Here is a 25,001-nt window from a genome sequence, read left to right as displayed (position 1 = left end):
TTATATTCTCATGGGTGAAAGAAACAAACAATAAATAAAACATATAGTACATCAGAGAGTGATCAGTACTTTTTAGAAAACTCAGGCAGGAAAGAGAGGTGGGGGTTGGAGGGATTACAATTTCAAATACAGCAGGCATCTCTGTGGTGACATTTCAGCAAAGACCAGGAGGTGAAGGCATGAGTCATGTAGATATATCTGGGGAAAGAATAGACCAGATACAGCAGGCTTTCTCAACTTGGGCACTGTTAACAGTTTGGGTCAGATCATTCGTTTCTGTAGGAGAGAATTTCATGTACAGTTTCAGCAGACTGGTAAGAGTGAGAGAATGGCTGGCCTGGGTGCCAGAGACAATGAGAGGAAAGGAATTAGAGGCAGCAAGAACAGACAACATTTTTTGAGGAACTTTGTTTTAGAGGGGAGCAGAGAAAGACAAAGTACAGTGACTAGAGGAGGAATGAAGTTAAAAAGAGAAAGAGAAAGTAGAAATAACATATTTGTATGTTGATAGGAATGGTGCATGCAGAGAGAGAGAAACTGATGGAGTGAGGTCCTTGAGTAGGAGAATGGGGATGGAATCTAGTGCACACAGAGGGGGATCGGCCCTCTGCAGGATCATAAACAGTTGCTTTAGAGCAACAGGACGGCCAACAGGGAATAAAGACAGTTGCAGGTAAGAGGGTATGTTATGAAGGTGAGAGCTTGTAGAAGTTTTCTTTTGTTTGCTCCTATTTTCCCAGTGAAATAGGAAGGAAGGTTAGCAGATGAGTTAAAATGAGAGAGGGTGTGCAGAGGCTTGAGAAGAGAGTAAAAAGTATCTGTCCTGTGAGGTTAATTCCAGTAGGTCTAGGATTAGCCTGAGGTGTTTTACTGAAGTTCCCGCATGGCACTGACCTCTCTTTAAGGCATGAAATGTACCAGTTAATGGTGTTGCTTTGTTATCATGGGTCTATGGAGATGCAAGGTAGTTGGTGCCAGCTGGTCAACATTATATATCGTAACAGTGAGATTGATGATTTGCACCTGGTCTCAGTATGCCACCTGCCCCTCTATCCCAGAGCTCTACTGTTGAGGAATATGCCTATGTGACAGACAAAATGTAAAAAAACCAACCAGGACTGCATTTTAGACTCCCTGGTTCTGAGGTGTTCCCATATGTAAGTGGTTCTTGATCTGAGTGAGAAAATATCCCGCCACGGCCCTTAGGGAGGAAGGAAATAGTACCCCTCGTTATATCCTTTTATTGTAATAACCTGTACATTTGTAAGTAATGCTATTTGGGTCCTGTGAGTGTCTGTTAGCCACTAAACCCTGTTCACCTGCCACTGTAAATGTGGTGTGGAAGAGTAATCTAGGAAAGTGGAAAAGACCATTCATAGTGAGAAGAAGATACATTGATCAAATATGGTGCCTGGACAAATGGTGCAGTGAATGTGTCTGCCCAGGTCATAGTGATTCCTCCTGGAGAACTTCTATCCTCTCTGTCTTCTCCATTTCCAATCCACAGGTTTTTAGGATTGAGTTCATGAGAGCCGCGTTTATACGAAGTGATCCATGTCCCCTAGCCATAGCTGATCAGATAAGAGGTAAACCCCTGACCCAAATTGGACTAATCAGTCTCTTCCAGTCTGAAGCACCGACATCTTCAAGGGAGGAGACCTAAAACCTTAGTTGCTCAGCTTTGGTATGGCTGGCCAGCCTCCACTAATAGGATCAAGTAACAAAGAAAGCCAAGAGCAGCAGAGATGAAAAATGGAAAGAAACTACTCTGCATTCCAAACACCTTCCTTTTCCTTCCCAGATTCCAGCCCTTTAGGAAATTAAACTCCATCCCAGACCTAGGGTTTCAGGGAAATAATTCATACTCTCATAATACATTCCCTTTCCTCCCATTAAGCTAGTTTCAGTTATCTCCTTTTCTAGCAGCTAAAAATTCTTAACTTCTCAGTCATAGACAAATATATATAAAGCTGGATCCCCATCTCACCTCTTATGCAAAAATACATTCCAGATGAAGATTTCAATGTATAAATAAAACAGTACCAGGAGTAAAACACAAGAGAATATTTTGATAATATTAGAATCCAGAAACCAAGATTTAAACATTTGGCTGTATACAATTTAAAAATGTGTAAGTAGCCAAAACACCTCATAAACAAAGCCAAAAAGCACAAAATTGAGAAAAAAATACTAGTAACAAATATGAAAAGCAAATGACTAATAGTACTAATATACAAAAGACTATTATAAATCAATAAGAAAAGACAAAAACAAAAGTAGACAGATTGGTAAAAGACACAAACTTGTCACACAAGACAAATAGTCAACAAATGAAAAGATGCTCAACCTGACCCAAAATCCAGAAACAGATGAAAACTATAGATCAGCAAATATGAAAAGATTAATCACCCTAGTGTTCACAAGGTTTTGAAAAATGTGCACTCTGTTTTACAGTTGGTAAAAATTTAGGGAGGGGTGCAATTTGGCAACATCAATCGTAATTTTTAATGCACATACCTTTTGACATGAGCAATTCCATTGCTAGGAATTTATCCTACAAAAATATTCATGGAATGTGTGTAACACTATATTAAATGGATGTTTACTATAAAACAGTTTATTATAGTAAAATTTAAACATACCCAAATACCTACCACAGAGCTTTGTATTTTTTAAAAATAAGATACGTTCACAGTGTGTAATGTGCTGCAATAATGAAAAAATATTGAGGCAGCATTGTATGTGCTGACATGGAAAGTTACTCAGAAGATAGTTTAAGTGGAAAAAGCAAGTTGCAGATCACACAATCCATGATCTTAACTTTTTAAAGAAGAGGTGGGAGACTGAAACACCATGGTCTGATAACAACGGTCACCTTGGAGTAGTGGAAATGGGGCAGGAGAAGGGGCTTTTATTAAAATTTTATTCATTTTATTTTATTTTTCAATTACAGTTGACATTCAGAAAGCTTTTATGTTTTATAATTTTTAAAAATTTTTAATTGATTTTTAGAGAGAGAGAGAGCAAAACATCAATTTGTTGTTCTAATTATGCACTCATTGGTTGATTCTTGTATGTGCCCTGACTGGAAACTGAACCCATAACTTTGGCATATTGGGACAATGTTCTGACCATTTGAGTTACCCAGCAAGGGCCTAATATTTACTTTATACAGTCCTAAGTGGTTTAAAATTTCTAAACAGACATTTATTAATTTTGTAATAATTCTTAAATAAAATATTTTAGGAATTTTAGAGAAAAACAAGTAGAAAACCATATTTTTTGATAGGAAGACACAACATCAAAATATTTCAATTTGTTCTAAGTTAATTTATAAATTTAACATGATCCCAGGAAACTGCCTACTTTGGGGGCTTGGGAAGCTTATGTAATGTCATATGAAAAAACAAGCAAGAAAGATTAACCAGAAAACTGCTGAAAAGGGAGAATAAAGGAGCAGGGGAACTAGTCTTACTAAATAATAAAGCAGCCCTGATTGGTGTGGCTCAGTGGATTGAGTGCAGGCCTGCGAAGCAAAGGGTCACCGCTTTGATTCCCAGGAAGGACACATGCCTGGGTTGCAGGCCAGGTCCCCAGTTGGGGGAGTGTGAGAGGTAACCACACATTGATGTTTCTCTCTCTCTCTTTCTCCCTCCCTTCCCCTCTCTCTGAAAAAATAAATAAATAAAATCTTTTAAAATAAAATAAAATAAATAATAAAGCATAAGCAATATATACAGGGTGGGCCAAAAGCAGGTTTACAGTTGTGAACACATGAAACAGAGAATTTATTCTTGTATTATTATTAATTATTGTATTATTTCCACACAAACAACTGTAAATCTACTCTTGCCCCACCCTGCATATATAAATAGCGGGGATCTTTAGTGTAGCAATGTTTATATTAGAGACAAACTGTAGACCACTGAAATACCTACCTATATAGGACTAGTTAAATGAAATATGGTATGTCTATGTTATAGAGTACTAAGCAGTCATTAAAAGTAATGAAGTAGGGAGAAACAAGATGGTGGAGGAGTAAGTGGAAGCTACACTAACTTCCTCCCAGAACTGTTACAGAACCCCTGGGCTGCTCCAGTTGAAAACAAACCCACGGGCTCTTTAGTTAGGGGCCCGATTGCCTGCCGCCAAAATTATAACTCTCAATACCAGAGTTTGGTGAAAAGAAAAAGAATTGTTTATTTAACAGTTATATAGATTTAGTTATTTGCGGATTTCTGTTATTAAGTCTTATGCTCTTTAAAACACCCACAAACACATATCCTTGCCTCCCCCCCTTCCAAACCAGGCTAGTTTTAGGAAAGTCGGAGAAACCGTTTCCCTACTTTCCCAACACAGTTCAGCTTTACCAGCAGCTGCCAATCATTCAATCTGATTGGGGAGGTCCTTTCTGTGCTGTGGTGCCCTCCAGCTCTCAATGCAGGACCGCCTGGATTCTCAGCCTCCTTGCAAACTGCCTTCTTCCTGCAAAACCGCGTGGATCTTCTCTCCTTCTCAAAACTGCATGGCGAGAGCCTCTTAAAGCAGTCTGGAGACCCCTTCTCCAAGCCACATGGAGAAGGCCCCTTCACCAAGCCACGTGGAGGGAGCACACGAGAGCGCGAGAGAGCGAGAGTGAGCGCGAGCGCGCGAGTGAGAGAGAGTCAGAGCGCCAGAGCCAGAGCGCGAGTGAGAGCCCGAATCAGAGAGCGAGAGTCTCAGAGTAAGAGCACGAGCGAGAGCCAGAGAGAGTCTCAGCTAAAATGTCTGCAGCTGCTTATATATCCCTGACTGCGTCCTCTGACGCAGTGGGCGTTGCAAACAGTTCTGACCATTCACAGACCCTTACGTAGGCTCTGTGTGCTTTCTCCATACTGTCCCCTGGTTCAAGACTCCTCCCATCTGCCTGAGGCTTTGGATGCATTAAATCCATTTGCATAAGAAAGACATTGGCCACCAGCCTCAGTCATGTGGAGGCATTCTGAAAGCTGCTTCCTTCTCCCCATCCCCCAGCTGCAAGCTCTGGGGATTTTTGGACTCCCCTGTTTCTGTAACAGAACTAGTCTGGATTTACAACGCAATTTTGGAGAAATCATCTGGAATAACCAACCGAACACCAGCTGGAGAGAAGTCTTATAACCACGGAGAGACAGAAAAGGCCGCTACATCACAACGTGACCGGTAGGGAGTGCAGAGACGCGGAAGGGCTGGCTGGGCTCACACGGGTGGCAGCTGAAGGGACTGAGAAACAGCTCAGCAGCCGGGGGTTCCCCCTGAGAAGGGCAGGGTCTAAACCCCCAGCTGGGCTTCCCAGCCTACAGCAACAGAGTGGAAAGTAAAATAGTATCCAGCTGAGAAAAGCGAAAAGCCACAGGGTTTCTTGCTAGCCAGAGAGAAACAGCTGGAGAAAAAGAGCTCTTAAGCGGATCACATACAAAAATATTTTGGCCCCCACTTACCCTGGGCTCAAGCGGAGGAAAGGCAGAGAGGACTGGAGATGCTTGGGGAGAGTTTGGTGTGGTGGCTTTGAGGGGAGAGCTGGGGAAGCGGCCGGCCAGGTCCCAGTGCTGACTCATCCCCAGTGCTGCAGGCAGACCATTCCCAGCCAAGTGGCGTCAGCCTGAGGGGAAGCAAAGGCCCTGCCTACAGGAATTAAGCTGCCACACCCACGGTCCTTAAGCCTGACAGCTAATCACAGATTGAATAGATTATCAACTAAAGGAGACAGACAAAGGCAGTAGATCCCTGGAAGTCTCCAACAGGCTGCCTAGGCCCAGACTGGTACAGGATCTGACGCCACTAGGGGCAGATCCAGGAAGTGCAGATCATTCTAAGAAGCACCAACAAACAATAGGAGTCATAAAAATGGGGAGACAGAGAAACAACCCCCCATCGAAAGGAAAGGCAGAGTCCCCAGAAAGAGTGCTAAATGAAATAGAGGGGAGCCAACTATCAGATATGGAATTGAAAGCATGGATTATGGAGAAGCTCAATGAGCTCAGCGGAAACTACAAAGAACTCCAGAAAAACTACAGTGAACTCCAGAAGAACTATAAGGAACTTACTGAGAATTATACCAGCATCAAAAAGGACATGGAAGCTATCAATAAGAGCCAGGAGGAAATGAAGAATACTATCTCTGAATTGAAGAACACAGTAGAAGGAATTAAAAACAGACTACAGGAAGCAGAAAATCGGATCAGCGAGCTGGAGGACAATGTAGACAAAAACTCACAGACAATGCAACAAAATGAAAAAAGGCTGAACAAGACTGAAGAGGCTCTAAGACAGCTGCAGGACAACATGAAATGTAATAATATCCGTATCATAGGAATTCCAGAAGGAGAAGAAGAAGAGCAAGGGATAGAAAACCTCTTTGAAAAACTAATGACAGAAAACTTCCCTAACATGAAGAGAGAAAGAATCATGCAAGTCCAGGAAGCACAGAGGGTCCCAATGAAGATGAACCCCAACAGGCCCACTTCAAGACACATCATAATTAAAATGGCAACATTCAAAGACAAAGAGAGAATCCTAAAAGCAGCAAGAGAGAAACAACTAATAACATACAAGGGAACTCCAATAAGGCTATCATCAGATTTCTCAGCAGAAACACTACAAGCCAGAAGGGAATGGCAAAATATATTCCAAGTAATGAAAAACAAAGCCCTACAACCAAGAATACTCTACCCAGCAAGAATCTCATTCAAAATGGAAGGTGAAATAAGGAGTTTCCAAGACAAAAGAAGGCTAAAAGAATACATCTCTACCAAACCAGCAATGCAAGAGATGCTAAAGGGTCTGCTCTAAGAAGATAAAGAAACAGAGAGAGACAGAGAGGAACACGAGTACAAAGGGGGAAAATTACAATGAATAAGTACTGAAAGAAAGAAGGAACTTCTACCATTTGCAACAACATGATTGGAACTAGAGAGAATTATGCTTAGCGAAATAAGCCAGGCAACAAAAGAAAATTACCTTATGCTATCACCTGTTACAGGAAACTAATGAACAACACAAACAAATGAGCAAAATTGAACCAGAGGTATGTAAACAAGGAATAAACTAACAGTAACAAAGGGGGAGGTGGGAGGGAGAGAAGTGGTAAGAAGGGGAAGGGTCTAGTCAAAGAACATGTATAAATGATCCATGGACATGGACAGCTGGGCGGGGACTGAATGTGGGAGAAGGGAGGGACAGGGTGCAGAGAAGCAAGAGGGGGAAAAGAGTGAGACAACTGTAGTGGAAAAACAAACAGAAAAATTTTTAGTGGGGGGAAAAATAAAAATATAAAGAATAGAAATGCAAGTTCAGTGAATATTAGAAGGACAAGGATTTTCCTTCACACTGTATATATTTTCTCCCTATCTGATACCTCCAGAATTTGGCATGCTAAACAAGTAAGTAATGACCTAACTTTCTTTGCATAAAACTAATAAGACCAGTTGTTAATAACGATTTTTTGACTAAGACTTTGACTGGAATGTCATGCCTAAAGGAGACATGCTTGGGCTTTGGTTGTTACCAAAAAGCCCTGAGCAACTGGGACTGACTTTCAAAGGTAATAAAAGTCCACGAGATAAAAGGCCTGGTACCTTGGATGGATGAGCGGTCCATAGCAATCTTTCCAGGGAAGGAATGAAGGTTGTTTTCCTGAAAGATGGCTAGAAGGGACCTTAAGGCACAATGGAAAACCAGGAGGACCTGGAAAAGACAGGTGTTTACAGGCAAGGCTGAATGCCAGGTATGTGGCTCAGCTTCTGTGCCCTGAAGGGCAGACTGAAGGTCACCCTAAATGTTCCTTGCGTAAGTTCCAGCAAAGCAGAACTAAAGATCATAAGTGATCATTTGCTGCTCTTGTTGTGTTTATGCAAATGAACAGGATAAATTAAAAATGGACTTAATGCAGTCCCTTTAATGACAAGGAGGGTAATCTTAGGGAGAAAAATCAAGATTCAAGGAAGATCACAATGCCCAGTGGTAGACTATAAAGTAGTGCAGCTAACCGTCTTTAAAGTTTCTTTTCATTTAAAATTTGTTTTCATTTGAAAGTTAAACTATGTCTGTGGCATTATCAAAGATGTTTAATTTACAGGCAAGAAGAATGTCAAATGCCTTGCAACTGGATGTCTTTCCGATAAGACAGTCCTACAGATCTATAAACTTGTGTGGGGGTTATGTTACATAAATTAACATGTGTTTTCTGTTTTCAAAGGGCATAAGCCTATGATCTTATTACCTGAGTGATTGTCTGTACATATAGGCCTCACTTAATCCTGTCTGCATTGCTGCCTCCTGAGACTCAATGGTTTGGCTGAACTAAGTGGCTGGGTTGGTGAAGAACGGGGTCGTCTGTGGGCTTCACTTTAAAATTGGTTTCTCTTTTCTATCCTAATGGCTTGGACAGAAAGAGCCCAGAGGCCTGAGAGTGGGGAAACCTAAAATATTTCCCTCAGTCCAAACTAAGTAAAATGGGCAAAAGGGTTATGGACAGGTGAGAGGTACCTGGCATACCTTCCTCTAAAGAAGCCCTTCTTTTCCCTAATGTGGGACATTGAAAAATTAATACCTGTCTTTTGTCATCTAGTGGTTACGGATTGAATGATGTCCTTTAACCCTGTTGCCCCCAGAAAACAACAAGGATGCCAGCCTGTTAAACCAAGCTCGCTATTGTCCGGGTACAGCCAACTGACCTGGAGTCTGCACGATCATTCCTCATGTGGGAAGGCCACCCTCCCCTCCACACCCCCACTCTTATTAGGGATTTCTTGACCCAAGGGTAGGTAGGACGATGACCATGTCCAGCTTGAAGCAACTAGAGGAGCTCGAGACCTTCGTCCACTGTCCTTTATAAGATTGTAAAGGGTCTTAAGTCTGAGAGGGAGGGATTGTTATTTTTTATTGTTAAAATATTTAACTAATTAATTATTTTTTTAAAAAAAGAAGAATATATGAAAGGGTGAGCCATGGGCATGGACTTGGGGAGGGGATTGTCAGGGAAGGGGGGTGCTGGGCGGAGGGGAGCAAAGGGGAAAAAAAATTGGAACTATTGTAACAATATAATCAATAAAATATACTTAAAAAAAGTAATGTAGATGTACTGACATAGAAAGATATTTTTAAAGATTTTATTTATTTATTTTTAGAGAGATGGGAAGGGAGGAGAAAGAGATGGAGAGAAACAAAGATGCAAGAGGGAAACATTGACCAGTTGCCTCTCATAAGTGCCCCAATCAGGGATGGAACCCACAACCCAGCCATGTGCCCTGACTGGGAATTGAACTGACGACCCTTCTCTTTGCAGAATGATGCCCAACCAACTAAGCTATACTGGTCAAGGCTGACATGGAAACATATTAATAATATGTTGCTAATTCAGAAAAAATTAAGTTGCAAAACAATAAATATGCTGTAATCCCACTTAGGGAGTAAATGCATATGCACCTATGAACACACATATATTACATATGTATGCAATACATGGAAAGTAGATGGGAATTATGCCCAGTGTACTGTTGTTACCCCTAAGGAAGGGACTGGGATTCAGGTGGTGATAGGAAGGGTAATAACTTTATTTCTGTATACTTCCAAAATGTTTGAATCTTTTATGATGAGAATATATTCAGTATTACCTGTGTAACTTTTTTTAAGTATCTTATAACTTTACTGCAAGACTAGTTACAACCTGCTTTCTTGTAAATGTCTGGACAAACTGGACCACAAGCACAATTTACAAATGAGTCTTCAGTGATTCATTCAATCACATGCTTATTTCTTTATCCATTCAACAAATATTTCTTAAGTTCCTGCTATGTGCCAAGAACTTGGTGCCCTTGGTGATTAACAGACAGTGCTTTGATCCAAGGCAGCTCACTGACCTGGGTGGTTGCTAAAGCCAGCTGCCAGATAAGGTGACTGAACCACAGGAGCAGTTGATATGGCCCTGACTGATTGTGCATGATTAACAGCTATTAATAAAATAAGAAGTTAATGCCTATCACAAGAATGTCCAAAAGTGGAAGAGAAATGACAGAGGTAGAAAACTTAAATCCAATAATACAAAAAGAGAAAAGCAAGCCACGTTGGAAAAATCCAACATGTCTCCTGTAAAACTTTTGCCTACAGCCTTTCTAGCTCTTGGAATTGGCTATGGAATATTTTCTCACTTGTACTTTTTTGGTCATCAAAGTGGAAATAAATGCATGGAACTCTGTATTTTCCTTCTGCTTCTGTGTCATCACAGACTCAGAGAGTAGACAGTGGCAAGGTATTGCTAAGGCAGCTGGTAGGGACCTCAGAAACCATAGTCTTGTGGCTACATATCTGAATCTTTCCTTTCCAGGGAAGTTTGGGTTTTATGGGGCTAGAGTCAGAGTGTGAGGCTTCTAGTGGAGGCAGCATAGGTTGCTCCAAACCTGAAGATCAGGTCCAGTCAAAGCCCTTAGGAGAAAGCTGTGGTCTGCTCACCAGAATGACCTCATGCAGGCCCAAACCCACAGAGGCAGGATCCAGACTGAGCCAAGAATTTGGTGCTGCAGCTCCTTCAGCCCTCCTGTCCCTGTGTCTCTGGGCTAAAAATATCCTCCTCATGTTCCCCTTTCTGTCCTCGAAAATCTTTTGGTTTCAGTTCATGATGCTGGCTTTCCTGTTAGAAACTTGACTCTTCTCCACACAGTGCCTGGCTTGCTCTCTCTCAGACTGCCAAAAAGTGCTGAGACAACCCAGCCCCTTGGACTCTGCTATCCAAAAGTCATGCCTGTGGCCAGCAATTCCACTCCATTTCCCCTAGTCTCTTTGGTGACGGGAGACCAAGACCCAGATCATGGGCATGTGAATCTAACTAGAGGCCTCCTGGCAAGGTCCTGTCTGAGCAGCACTCCATTTTCTGTTTTGGCAGGTATATTGCTCAGTGTGAATTCCAAAATTGGTGTTCTGGATTAGTAATCAACCATTTGTAATTTAGGTGGGGGGATTCTTACCCTAGACCTGAATACTCCTGTAGAAGCCAACCAGACAAAGTCTCTGGGTCCCCAAATTTGAGAAACAGCCCCTAGACCCTTTCAGTAACAAATGCTAGGCCTGTAGGATGCTCTGTTCATACAGCCAGTTGATTACTTTTTCTAGCACTTCATGATGGCAACAGGCAGAGTTGAAGAGATGATTCTGAAATGTAGGATGGTATCTGGAAAGATGGGCTTAAGGAGGGCCTCTAGGTGGGTCCTTGCACGAATTATAAAGGGCGTAGAAACATATGGTGATGAGAGAGTTCAATGGCAAGGAGGAAGATTCAGCATAGCAAAGGAGTTAAGAATGTGGGCTCTGCCTGTGTTAGCATCTCAGCCCAGCCACTTACAAGCTATGAGTCTTTGCATAAGTTAATTAACCTCTTTGAAGCTCAGTTTCCTCATTTGTAAAATGGGGTCATAATAGCACTTACTGCTGTTAAGGGGATTAAATGAGATAGTACCACAGGAGACAGACGGAGACTTAGCACAATGCCCAACACATAGGCAGGCACTCAGTAAATGTCACCTATTTCAGAGGAAAGAGTAAGGCTAAGGAGGTCTCAAAAGGGAGGAAAAGAGGAATAAAAGAGAGGTGAGAGACTTCTGCTAGGGCCAACTTTAAGTATTTTAGGTGTTTACCCCGAAACATATTTGCATGCTTTCTACATTTCCCTGTCAATATGGATTTTCAGTCCCAACACTGGCTTTGCCTAACTGTGTAACCTTGGGCAAATCTAATCTTGGGAGTTCCAGCCAACATGGAGGTGTAGGTAGACACGTTTCATCTCCTTGCACAACCATAAAAAGGATTACATCTACCTCAAAACAAAAAAACAACCAGAATTACCAGAAAATTGAACTGTATGGAAGTCCAATAAACAAAGATAAAAAGAAGTAATACTCATTATGATTGTAAGACATTAATTATATGACAGCCATTTTCTTCGATTAATGATCTGGCATTTTCTCTTTGGCAACTGTGGTCTATAATGTGGTGTTTATCACCAGTTCTTCTGTCATCACACATGAAATGGGGGTGGGGGTGGCAGTGCCCAGCCGCCCAGTGATGAATAAACACAGGACTTCAGCAAGAACGGAGCCTGAGGCTCATTCACACAGAACAACACAGCAGCCGGGTCTACACCTGCCAACCCAGAGGAAGGACTTTGTTTTATTTGTCCTTTGAAAATTAGAACAATTAAATAAAACCCCCACTAATCAGGAAATAAAAAGGCCCTCCACCCTCAGGTAGTAGGGGAGGAGGCGGGAGCCAGGGCAGAGATCATGTGGTGTGTTGGCTGTACTAAATGAAATGAAGGAAAATCCACACAAAACCAATAGTGAAGGAATGAATACTGGGGTTCAAATCAATGATGTGGAATGTAATGAAGAAAAAAACAGTCGACCAGTACAGAATGAGGAAACAAGAATTGAAAAAAATGAGGAGAGGCTTAGGAACCTCTGGGACAACTTCAAACGTGCCAACATCCAAATCATAGGGATGCCAGAAGAACAGGAAGAACAAGAAATTGAAAACTTATTTGAAAAAATAATGAAGGAAAGCTTCCCTAACATGGTGAAGGAAATAGACATACAATTCCAGGAAATACAGAGTCCCAAACGAGCTAGACCCAGAGAGGACCGCACCAAGACACATCATCATTAAAATGCCAAAGTTTAAAGATAAAGAGAGAATTTTAAAAGCAGCAAGAGAAAAGCAGGGAGTTACCTACAAAGGAGTTCCCATAAGACTATCAGCTAATTTCTTGAAAGAAACTTTGCAGGCAAGAAGGGGCTGGCAAGAAGTATTGAAGGTGATGAAAAGCAGGGGCCCACAACCAAGACTACTCTATCCAGCAAAGCTATCATTTGGAATGGAAGGGCAGATAAAGTGCTTCCCAGACAAGGTAAAGCTAAAGGAGTTCATCATCACCAAGCCCTTATTATATGAAATGTTAAAGGGACACATTTAAGAAAAAGAAAAAGATCAAAACTATGAATAGTAAAATGACAACAAACTCACAACTATCAACAAATGAATCTCAAATGAAAAAAACTAAGCAAACAACTAGAAGAGGAACAAAATCATAGATATGGAGATGATATGGAGGGATATCAGCAGGGAATGGGAAGGAGGAGAATGGAGGAAAAGGTGAAGGGATCAAGAAGCATAACTGGTAGGTACAAAATAGACAGGGGGATGTTAAGAATGGTAAAGTAAATGCAAAAACCAAACAACTTATATGTATGACCCATGGACATGAACAAAATAGGAGAGGGATTGCTAGAGGGAAGGGAAGTACCAGGCAGAGAAGGGCAACGGGGAAAAAATGGGACAACTGTAATAGCATTATCAATAAAATACACTTTAAAAATCTCCTAATCATTCTATGCCTCAGTTTCTCCAAATGTAAAACAAGGTGGCTATTGTAAAAAAAAAATAATAATAAGGTCATTCCTAATCTAATATTCTGGTTCTATCTAACATTCTTGTATTTTTTCTTTGGGAAGGTGTTATGGGTTGAATTATGTCTCCCCAAAAGGTATGTGGAAGTCCTGATTCCCAGTACCTGTGAATGTGACCTTATTTGGAAATAATTGCAGATGCAATCAAGTTAAGATGAGCCCATTTGGGTGGGCCCTAGTCCAATAGAACTGGTGTCCTTATAAGAAGACTAGAAGACATATAGAAACACATAGGAAAACATTTAGCTCTAAGAAAATAAGTCGAGTCATATAAAATAAATGATCTGTTACACTTTCACACTCATGATCATGCTATTTGAGACAACTGTCTTAAGAATCAAGTAAAGTTCATATACAGATCAATGTTATCCAAAATACATTTTTTTGTTGTTGGTGAAATGTCCTGGGGTTTCCCTTCGTTGGCAGATAGAAAGTTCATTAGGCTTTGTGTACTAGCTTCTTTGGTCTGGCTTCTTATAGAGTGCTTTCCATATAGCACAGAGATCTCCTTGAGTGGCTTGTGGTTGGGCAGTAACTGCTGCAACTGCAGGTGGTTGATTTGTTTCATCAGGTGCCACACTAGCAGGGAATGGACCTTTTGGAGGTGCACCTTGCAGTAGCCCATGAATGCATGAAGGAGACATCCCTTTTAAGTTTTTCTATTTTTGTCTCAAGCAGGGTAACTTTGTCTCTAGTACTTTTTTTTCAAAGGTTTTGTTTATCTTTTATAGAGAGAGAAAGGGAGGGAGAGAGGGAAATACTGATGTGTGGGAGATATATCAGTTGCCTCTCTCATGTCCCCAACTGGGGACTTGGCCTGCAACTCAGGCTTGTGCCCTGACTGGAAATCAAACTGGTGACCTTTCGGTTTTCAGGCTGGCACTCAATCCACTCAGCCAGACCAGCCAAGGCTGTTTCCAGTAGTTTAGGTTGGTTGGGCTGGCTTTCAAGCTTTGTTTCAATTGTTTAAATTAGGTTATCCACCTTGTTTTCAAGTCTTGCAAGTGCAGGCATTTGAATGCTTAGAGTTGCACTTTTATCAACTCTAGACTCATGATCTGTGGAAAGTCATTTCCTCAGTAGTTACTTCCTCCATCATTGGCTCAGCAACACCAAGAGAGGATGTCTGATCTCAGATTCAGACATCTCTGAAACCCCTTCACGGCATTCATAGTACTTCAACTTCAGAGACGGCCAGGAGATAAGTGGCTGGGGCTGCTTCAGCCATGGAGATTGTTTCTTCATGCTGGACTGTGTGGTGAATGAGTATATAGTTCAATTTCTTAGTCCTGTGATACAAAATACTTTTTAAAAAATATTAAACAACTTGATACACCTTTTAAACTATGTATACCATGAATTAACATTTCTAGATTGAAATTTGTTTTCATGAATTAAAATAATGTTTACGAAACTCTTTAGTCTTATTTTCCTGATTTCTTTGGCATTTGATAGCAATTTAAAGTATTATGAAACATTACTAAGCATTTTATAGAAGCCTACAAATTTTGGGTTTCACTCTGGCTGGTGTGGCTCAGTGGATTGAGTGCCTGGTTGCAAACCAATAGGTCTCTGGTTCAATTAATGGCCAGGGCACTTGGCTGGGTAGTGGGCCAGGTCCCCAGTTGGGAGTGTGCGAGGGGCAAGCAATCAATGTTTCTCTCCTTCTCTTTCTCCCTTCCCTCTCTGCTCTCTGAAAATTAAATACATAAAGTTTAAAACTATTTTTGAGTTTCTACTGTTGAGTCAGAAAAGAAACTTTCTAATAGACTATTGAAGTTTATATTAATACAGTAGTACATAAAATCACACTGTTCCTTGAATTTAGGTTACTGAGCAGAAAGTAGAGCTATCAATTATTTTAAATAGTGTATTAAATCTTTTCATGCAATATAGAACTCACATCAGGGTGACCGGAAGGTGGTCTTAGTTCATATTATTTTTTTCTGAAATAGTACTAACATTGGCCACAAATTGTAACCTCATGGAAACTATAAAGTTTAGAGTGCCTTCACTTTTAACCAATTTCCAGCAAAATGGTTTAATACATGATTTTATTTATTTATTTATTAAGAAAGAAAGAAAGAAAGAAAGAAAGAAAAAGACAAGACGCAGGGAGAAGAGCCGTGTGGTAACAAAGGCAGAGATTGAAGCAATGCATCTACAAGCCAAGGAGCACTAAGGATTGCCAGCAAACAAAACCAAACAACAACAAAAAAACAGAAGCTAGGAGACAGGGAGGGAAGGAGTCTTTGCTACAGGAGGGAGCATGACCTGGCTGACACCTTGATTTTAGATTTCTCACGTCCAGAACTGTGAGGGAATAAATTTCTGTTGTTTTAAGCCACCCGATTTGTGGTACTTCCTTACAGCAGCCCTAGAAAACCAATCCAGAAAGTTTTCCCCAAAGCATGTCTACCTGTGCAAACTGCTGTTTCCAAGGGTCCTGCCTGCTTTCATATCTTCATTTCTAATTAAAGAAAGCTTACACACAGCATTCTAAATTCCTGATTTAGCAATTTAATTAAATGATAAAAATTAATGCATGATATACCAGATATTCAGAAAATGTAAATGACTACATGATTGTTAGAGCAACATTCACACTAATTAACATGTCTTTAAAAAGGTCATGCATGTGTATCAGCTAATTAGAATCATACAATCAAAAGAATAAAATTGCTTCTTTTGGGATGTAAAATAAATAAATAACTACAATATTTTTATTAGATAGTTGGCAATGTTTCTTTGAACCTACTTGAGTGTTATCCCCCTGGCTGGTTTGGCTCAGTGGATTGAGCGTCGGCCTGCGAGCTAAGTGTCGCTGGTTCGATCTTCCAGTCAGGGCACATCAGAGAAGGAAAACTCTGGCTCCAAAAAACCTCCGCTGCCTTGCGGCATACCTCTTCAGGGGAAAGGCTAAGGGAGTAAACCCCGACAGAAAATCCGGAGCCGGAGTCCCTAAGGCGGTTTGACGTTGTAGTCAACACCGGCAACTCCTGCGGCGCACCTGAAGCCAAGCTGTATTGACTCCGTCTTTCCCTTGGACCCTTCAGCTGCGAAGAGAGGGGGGGTCTGCTGCATGGGCAACAGCAGACCCTCCATATCACCCTGACCAGGCTCTGTAGCTTCAGCTTCACTGGAGAGGACACTCCAGCGTCATCGCAAGATGTCGATTCAACACAGGAGGAGACAGATACCGTGTCACTCCCGAGTCAGACTGCACAGCCATTCTCGGCGGTGCAGATAGACTCTTAAGAAGCTACACCATCGTCTCTCGAGACGGACGGCTGCCGACGACGACTTGAGTGTTAGAAATTGATGTGTAAATTAAATGTTTCTATAGTTTAGATTTGACATTTAAAAGAAACTTAGAGCATTAGAGAAAATTGTTTTCTATTTTACTGGTCAACAAAAGTTCAATGTTTATTATTATTAAAATATCAATTTTTAAATAAAATTACGTAGCGCCATTTTCACAAGGAGATAAGAAAAAGATGTGCAAATTCTAAGAAAAAATAAATTTTCACAGTGAATGAGCTTATTTCTATTTTGTTACAGTTAGAGAAAATTGTTTTAAAATGTATTGTACGTTTGAAAAATACTATGATGTTTATCATGATGTGTGAAGAAAATGAGCTGTAACTCATTCCGTATCTTGAAGCAAAGACTGTGTTACAGACTCATATCCATATTCTTATGAGACCTGAAAAATTCTCAAAATTTCAGAGGGTGTGATTAGAAAATGCTTTAATTCCTAGGCCAGGGGTTGTCAACTAACTCACAAGCCAAAATCTATCCCTCTACATTGGTCTGTGACAGGAAATGAAAAAAATCAAAAGAATAATAATATTTTGTGACAGATAAAAATTTATGAAATTTAAATTTCAGCATCCATAATAAAGTTTTATCGGAACGCAGCCTTCCTTGCTCATTCATTTACATCTTGCCTTTGCCTAGCTGTATTAGTTTCCTATTGTTGTATAAGAAATTACCACAGACTTAGTGGCTCTAAAAAACACAAATTTATTACCTGACAGTTTCTGTGGGTCAGAAGTCTGGGCAGGACTTAGCTGGGTTCTCTGTTCAGTGTCTCACCGGGCTGAAATGAAGGTGAAATTAGCCTGTAATTTTCCTTTTTCATAATAGCCTTGCCTGGTTTGGCATCCAGGTTATCCTAACCTTATAGAATGAGTTGGAAGGGATTCACTGCAATAGTTTGTATAGTACTGAGATTATGTATTTCTTAAGGTCGGATGAAACTCACCTGTACAATCAACTATCCAAGCGGTGCGTAGTCAGTTGTGTATTTGCTTGTTGGTTGGTTGCTTGCTTGCTTAGTAGATTTAACCACTGCTTCAATTTCATTAATAACTGTAAGTCCGCTCAGTTTTCCCATTTCTTCTTGAGTAAATTTTGTCAAATTATAGTTTTATATGAAATGATCTGTTTCATCTAAGTTTTCATATTTGTTGGTATAAAGGTGTTCATAAAGTTCTTTATTATGGTTTAAGTACCCTATCCACTGTATCAGTTGTTTTACACCTGTTCTGATTGTTATTGTTTATTTGTGCCTTCTCTCCTTTTATTCCAGAGAGTTGTCTGTTTTTATTCATCTTTTTCAAACAAACTGGTTTTCATTGTATTTTCTTTTGATTTGTGAATACATTAACATGATGAACTTACAAAAGCTATGTCACATTTAATTCTCTATTTAATCAATAATGTTTATTAGAAAGAATGTAATTATATGAGAAGAAATACAAACTTTAACAACGATAGTTTTCTGTTAACATAGCATTTAGGTATAACAGATCAAACCTACCCTGGCATATCTGGAGTATATATTTGTTATCTTTATATTCATATAAAACATGGCATTTTATTTTTTTTGTTCTTTTTGATTTGGTTTTATATTCTATTTTATTAATTTCTGCTCTTAGCTTTTTGAAACTTTCCTTCTACTTTCCTGTTGTTTTATTTCTAACTTCTTGAGTTACTTTTTAACCTTTCACCTTTCTTAATATAAGAAGTTAAAGGTCTATTTTTTCCTTAATAGTTGTACCCTCAACAAGCTCTGGTATTTAATATTTTCAGTCACTCAATTCTAAATATTTTCAAGTTCTCAGTAAAATTTTTTTCTTTTTTCTTAAAGATTTTATTTATTTTTAGAAAGAGGGGAAAGGAAAGAGAAAGAGAGGGAGAGAAACATCAATGTATGGTTGCCTCTTGCAAGCCCCCAACTGGCGACCTGGCCCTCAACCCAGGCATGTGCCCTGAATGGGAATCGAACCAGCGACCCTTTGGTTCACAGACTGGTACTCAATCCACTGAGCCACATCAGCCAGGGCACAGCTTTTTCTTTGACCTATGTGATATGTGATTATAAATATTCCTCTTGGGCAATATTCCAACTGCTTTAAGGCACCCACTGTAAATCTCCTATACATTGTTTGCACCACTAAGACTTTGACAAATACATGTAGATATTTGCTGTAGTTCACAAAGCTGTTCTTCTGTTTCACTTTCTGTTCCTCATGAAACAGCCTGGAAGCAAGTATATATTCAAAATACAGCTCAATGCACCTAAAGCCCCCAGAGCTTTGGGGGAGTTTCCATGGGGGGGGTGACAAGATGGCATCAGAGTAGGAGGATCTTCCTCCCACCTCCTCTGAGAACCATTATGGAACTAAAACTAAAGAGGGGAACAGCTACCCAAAATGACCAACCAAAGACTTCCTGAAGAGGAGACATTTAAACAAGCACAGGCAGTAACTACTTTGAGACTGGTAGGAGGGCAAGGACACAAAAGGGGCCAGCCCTGCTCCCACGAGGAGTGGCTGTGGGTGCTTCCCCATGAGAGGAGTGAAGCCTGGACCTCAGAAGGGGCTCTCAAGCACAAAGTGCCAGAGCCAGGATCAGCCAACCATGCAGCATCAAGCAGTGAAAGGTTGGGGGTTTCTATCTGTTGTGGAGAGACAAAGCCCACTGGAGACAAAGCCACTTTATTTAAGGGGCCAAAGTACAGGTGTTTTTGTTCACAGCCACTCACTTCAGGCTCCAGCAAAAAGAGGGCAGTGTGGACTGAAGTCACCTGAAGGGAGTCTGGAGTCGGAGGTATTGGGGAGAAACGTAGAGTAGTGGCTGCTGGGATCCCTGTACCAAGACATCCCTTAATACCGCAGCAGCCATTTTTCTTAAGAAGAGCAAGCCCCTCCCAAGGGAAAAATAATTACCCTACACTGCAGGATACCGATCACCCCACCCTCTGGAATCCTGCTCACCCTATCCTGCATCTTTTTCTCTTTTTCTCCACCCCCTACCCTGAATTTTAACCCCTGGTGAGGAGAAACCAACATAGTCAGACTCAGAGGATGTAAGAGACTGGCTTTAGGGCATGGTCATTCCATACACTTTCCTGGGAACTGGATCAGCCCTTCTCCCCCACAGGAGAGCCATATAAACACGCTGCTGGTTTCTGGTAGACCCAAACTCTGGGCTGTGGAAGCCCCACCTACTTTCCTACTAGGGCCTCCACTCTGCCAAGTTCAGGGAAATAATCTGGGACAGACTCAGACATGTGGCTCGGAACAGGGGAACACACTCACCATCTTTCTTGAAGTCTCAACGGTACCTGACCCTCATGGGAGGTCAGGGGCCCCATCCTCCAAATTCTTCCAGAAGCCCTCTCAGAAACAGTTGAGTCAGTGACTAAGACTGACAATAAGCTGATAAGCAGAAGCAGGTGGAGAGGCAGAACCTGCAGTGCCTTGGGATATTTGCTGACCCATCCCTGGGCCCTGTGCTGATGAAACCTGGCCTTGCAGTACAGCTTGGCCAATCCTGTGTGCAACCAAGCTTGGAGAAGACAGTCACAAACTGAGGATCACTTATAGCTTTGAACAGGCGCGGAGGGCTAGATGTGAACAGCATCTGACATTGGCTTACATCAGCTTCACAACATCAGAGCTGTATCCAAAGGGAGATTCCAGCAAGCAGGCACTAAACTTTGGTTTTTTTTTTTGTTGTTGTTGTTTGTTTGTTTTAATTGCCTTATTATTTTTTCTTTTTTCTCTATTTTTTCTTTCATATATCTTATTTTACTCTTTCCTTTTCATACTCTATTTTTCCTTCTTTCCTTTTCTTATTTTTTATCCTGTATATTTGTTCTTTTTTGCTATTTCCCCCTTTCAATTCCTTACTCTTATTGTTTCTGTTCCTCCTTTCCTCTCACAATCATTTTTCTTTCCTTTGGTCTTGTATTCTTTTTTTTCTTTTACTATTTTATTTCTCTTTCCTCTTTTTTTACTCTTTGCCCTTTCGTCGTTGATTTTGCTGTTGTTGTTGGGGAGAGGTTTATTTGCTGGTTTTTGTTTTGTTTGTGTGTGTGTTATTTTGTTTCATTCTGTCAGCACTTATACAAGAGCATACAGATGCGGTTGGAGTTAAGTCTCTCAGTCAGCCAGCCAGAGGAGATCTCAACAACAAATGGGCCAACAATAATCAAGACCTAAATACAGCAGGAGAGCCCACATAATTCATACGAAGGACATTCCCTGAGCATCCAGTTCAGGAGAACAAGGAGACTGCACCACTGGATCCCACAGGACTCCTACTACATAAGGCCACCCCATGAAGACAAGTAGTCAAAGCAGATCTATCTAATACATAGACACAAATAAAAAGAGACAGCTAAAATGAGGAGACAAAAAATAATATCCAAATGAAAGAAAAAGAAAACCCCAGAAAACGAGCTAAATGAAATTGAGGCAAGCAAATTATCAGACATAGAGTTCAAAGTAATGTTATAAGGATGCTCAAGTAACTTAGTGAGAACTACACCAGCATGAAAAAGGACATAGAAACTATGAATAACAACCAGTTAGAAATTAAGAAAGCAATATCTGAAATGAAGAATTCACTAAAGGAATTAAAAGCAGGCTAGATGAAGCAGAGAACTGAATCAGCGTTTTGGAAGACAAGGTAGGAAAAAAACACCCAATCAGGGCAACAAAAAGAAAAAAAAAACACTTAAAAAAATGAAGATAGTTTAAGGGAACTTTGGGACAACATGAAACATAACAATAGCCACACCATAGGGATACCAGAAGGAGAAGAAAGTGAGCAAGGAATGGAAAACCTGTCTGAAGAAATAATAACAGGAAATTTCCCTAACCTGATGAAGTAAAAAGTCACACAAGTTCAGGAAGCACAGAAAGTCCCAATCAAGACAAACCCAAAGAGACCCACACCAAGACACATCATAATTAAAATGGCAAAGTTTAAAGACAAAGAGGATCTCAAAGGCAGCATGAGAGAAGGTTACCTACAAGGGAGTTTCCATAGGACTGTCAGCTGATTTCTCAAGAGAAACACTTCAGGCTGGAAGGAATTGGCATGAAAAGCAAGGACCTGCAACCAAGAGTACTCTATCCAGCAAGGTTATCATTTAAAATTGAAGGTAAGATAAAGACCTTCTCAGACAAAAAAAAAAAAAAAAAAAAAAAAAGGAGTTCATTACCACCAAACCAGCATTGCAAAAGATGTTAAAGGGATTGCTTTAAGAAGAAGAAGAAATACAATGAGGAACATAGATATAAAGGAAAACATGACAATGAATAAGTACCTATCAATAATCACCTTAAATGTAAATGAATTAAATGCTCCAACCAGAAGACATAGGGCAGCTGAATGGATAAGAAAGCATGACCTATATATATGCTGTTTACAAGAGACCCACTTAAAAACAAAGGATTTACACATCCTGAAAGTGAAGGGATGGAAAAAATATCACATGCAAATGGAGAAGAAAAAAAAGCTGGGGTAGCAATACTTGTATCTGACATAATAGACTTCAAACAAAAGCCATAACAAGAGACAAAGAAGTTCACTACATAACACTAAAGGGATTGATCCAATAAGAGAGGATATAACCCTTGTAAACACATATGTACCCAATATAGGAGCTCTTAAATATATTAAAAAAAATTATTGGACTTTAAGGAAGAAATCAACAGAAATACAGTAGTAGTAGGGGATTTTAACACCCCACTGTCACCAATGGAGAGATCTCCCAGACAAAAAAATCTACAAAGCAACAGCAACTTTAAATGACACACTAGATTAAATAGATTTAATTGATATTTAAAGAACATTGCATCCCAAAGCAGTTGAATACACATTCTTCTTAAGTGCACATGGAACAGTCTCAAAGATAGACCACATGTTAGGACACAAAATAAGTCTTAACAAATTCAAGAAAATTGAAGTCATATCAAGCGTTTGCTTAGATAACAGTGTCATGAAACTAGAAATCAACTTCAATTTTAAGAAACTCAACATATTTAAATACATGGAGGCTAAATAGTATGCTATTATGCAATGAATGGGTTATCAATGGGATCAAGAAAGAAATAAAAAAGTACCTAGAAACAAATGAAAATGAACACACAACAACCGAAAACCTATGGGACACAGTGAAAGCAGTCTTGAGAGGGAAGTTCATAGCATTACAGGCCTACTTAATGAAGACAGAAAAATCTCAAATAAGCAATGTAACCCTATACCTAAAAGAACTAGAAAAACAACAACAAACAAAGCCCACAATGAATAGAAGAAAAGAAATAATCATGATCAGAGTGGAAATAAATGACATAGAGACTAAAAAATAATAATTCAAAAGATCAATGAATCCAGGAACTGGTTCTTTGAAAAGGTAAACAAAATTGACCAACCTTTAACTTGAGTCATCAAGAAGAAGAGAGGACCCAAATAAATAATCAGAAATGAAAGAGGAGAAGTAACAACCGATATCACAGAAATACAAAGAATTGTAAAAAAACAAAGTGAACAACTATATGCCAATAGGACAACCTGGGTGAAATGGATAAATTTCTAGAAATGTACAATTTTCCAAAACTGAATCAGGAAGAAGCAGACAGCCTGAATAGACTGATAACAACTAATGAAATTGAAGCAGTAATAAACAATAAATAAAAACCAACTCCTGACACACAGAAGTCCTGGACCAGATGGCTTCATGGGAGAATTTTACCAAACACTCAGAGAAGAACTAACACCTCTCCTTCTCAAATTATTTCAAAAAATTCAAAAGGAGGGAAGACTTCCAAGCTCTTTTTACAAGTCCAGTATTATCTTAATCACAAAACCAAGTAAAGACAAAAGCAGCAAAGAAGGAAAACTATAGGCCAATATCCTTGATGAACATAGACACTAAAATCTTCAACAAAATGATAACAAACTGGATCCAGCCAAACATTAAAAAGATCATTCGATTCCCAGTCAGGGCACATGACTCGGTTGCACGTCAGGTCCCCAGTTGGGGGCGTGAGTGAGAGGCAACCACACAGAGATGTTCCTCTCCCCCACTTTCTCCTTTCCCCTCTCTCTAAATAAATAAACAAACAAAGGAACAAACAAATAAATTATTTTAAAAAACAATGATCTCATCCACTCTCATGTTTAAAAAAAAATTAAGTAAGACAAATAAGTGGAAGAATATATCGTGTTCATGGACTGGAACAATTAACATCATTAAAATGTTCATACTATCCAAAGCAATCTATAGATTGAATGCAATTCTTATTAAAATACTAGTGGCATATTTCACAGATCTAGAACAAATATTCCAAAAATTTGTATGGAACAAAAACAGACCCAGACTAGCCTCAACAATCTGGAGAAAAAAGAACAAAGTTGGGCCCTAACTGGTGTGGCTCAGTGGGATTGGTGTTGTTCTGCAAATTGCTGGCGATTCCTGGTCAGGGCCCATGCCTGGATTAAAGGCCAGGTCCTCATTTTGGGGCATGTGAAAAGCAACTAATCAATGTTTCTCTTGCACATTGATGCTTCTCTCCCTCCCTTTCTCCCTTGCTTCCCCTCTGTCTAAAAAATAAATAAATAAAATCTTTTTTTTCAAGAATAAAGTTGGAGGGATTACAATATGAGATATCAAACTGTACTGTAAGGCCACTGTAATTAAAACAGTCTGATACTAGCATAAGAACAGACAAAGAGATCAGCTGAACATAAGATAGAGCCAAGAAATAAACCCACACCTTTATGGTCAATTAATATTTGACAAAGGAGGCACAAGCATATAATGGAGAAAAGACAGTCTCTTCAATAAATGATGTTGGGAGACTGCACGCAAAAAAAAATGAAACTAGACCACCAACTTACACCATATCTAGAATAAACTCAAAATGGATAAAAGACTTAAATATAAGTCATGATACCATAAAAATCCTAGAGGAAAACATAGGCAGTAAAATTTCACATATTTCGAGTAGCAATATCTTTGCCGATCTATCTCCCAGGGCAAGGGAAACAAAGGAAAAAATGAACAAATGGGATTACATCAAATTTAAAACTTCTACACAGCTAAAGAAACCATGAACAAAATGAAAAGGGAACCCACTGTATGGGAGAACATATTTGCCAATGATATATTAGAAAAGTGTTTAATTTCCAAATTATATAAAGAATTTATATGACTCAACACCAGGA

The sequence above is a fragment of the Furipterus horrens genome, unplaced genomic scaffold (genome assembly GCF_987537825.1).
Source record: "Furipterus horrens unplaced genomic scaffold, mFurHor1.1.pri manual_scaffold_17, whole genome shotgun sequence".
NCBI classification, from domain to species: domain Eukaryota; kingdom Metazoa; phylum Chordata; class Mammalia; order Chiroptera; family Furipteridae; genus Furipterus; species Furipterus horrens.
Note: the sequence above shows the minus strand (reverse complement) of the source record.